Source organism: Galeopterus variegatus, unplaced genomic scaffold, assembly GCF_000696425.1.
Source record: "Galeopterus variegatus unplaced genomic scaffold, G_variegatus-3.0.2 Scaffold7397, whole genome shotgun sequence".
Taxonomy (NCBI): domain Eukaryota; kingdom Metazoa; phylum Chordata; class Mammalia; order Dermoptera; family Cynocephalidae; genus Galeopterus; species Galeopterus variegatus.
The window spans coordinates 78,035-79,212 of NW_007733508.1; the positions used below are offsets into that span (position 1 = coordinate 78,035).

The 1,178-nt window shown below is 34.9% G+C and overlaps 1 protein-coding gene across 1 annotated transcript in view; it reads left to right on the forward strand.

Annotated features, from left to right (window-relative positions):
- Positions 1-1,178, forward strand: part of CEP135 (centrosomal protein 135kDa) — a gene marked incomplete at its 5' end in the record, with an annotated part of 63,205 nt that overhangs the window by 33,055 nt on the left and 28,972 nt on the right. The window lies entirely within an intron of this gene.

Here is a 1,178-nt window from a genome sequence, read left to right on the forward strand (position 1 = left end):
AATATTATTAAATTAATGCTTTGGAAGTAGCAGCTAAAATTAGGAATAAAAACATCTAAGCATTAAGGATAGTCTTTATGTCACAAATTTTCAGTTAAAGTTTACCCCAAAAATACTATTTAAAAATGCTTTTAATTGGATTCTTTTGGAGTACTGTCTTCCAGAAAATGTTTTCTAATAAAAATAAGTGTTAAAATTACCAAACAGAAAACTTCTGTGCAATATAGCAGCTTTTAGCAGAAGCTACTGACTTATCCTTTTCTATATCTGTTGAAATGACCAAGGAATTTAAAAATAGGATTTAAAAAATGCAGTAGTACTGAAAAGTCAGAAAAAGTGACATTCATATTACTAGAGTCCTTCTGGGTTGTAGAAGGCAGGATTCTGTGAGATAACAAGTTCTTCACTTAAAAACTGAGCTAATCATCTCAATCCTTAAGATTCCACCATTGTTTTCTGTTATTCCACTGTGAATAACATCCAGTTGGGAGATCCAGGCATCACTAACTAAGCTCTCCCTAAAAGCTTATCTCTCTCAATTAATCATCCAGTCCTGTCAGTCTACCTCTTGAATAATAATTAACATTTATTAAACCATGTGGGAGGCTCTGTTTTAAGTGCTTTTTACATGAACTAGCTCAGTAAATCTTCACAGTATCCTCTTCTGATAGGTACTGCTTACAGGTAAAGTCTCTCAGTTACAGTGAGTTTAAATAACTTGCTCAAGGTCACCCAGCTATGAGTCGCAGGGAGTTTGGATGGAAGTATGAATTCTCACTAGAAAAACTCTTAATGAGCACCAAGTTACAGGTATATTGCCTATCCTAGACTTAGCAGCATCAGCAGTTGGATAAGGTAACCAGAAAAATAGCTCTTGTGTTTATACTGTTGACCTGCCCATCCTTTGGAACTCTGATCTCTTGCATGGCCCTGTGGTATTCTATTTTTTAAGTTTTTTCTTTCTTGGCACCCTGTTTTTCTTAATCTCCTCTTGTGAGGGCGTACTCCTGAGCTTATTACTTAACCTGTTGGTTTTCTTCTCCTTTTGTAGTTGTGTACCAATATAGATTGATCTGTATAAATCTTTATAAATGAATTCATACCAGTCTGTGTCTTCTGCTACAGTCACACATGGAGATAGTGTGAAAGATAAGGACCTATTCTGTGCTTTTTTTTTT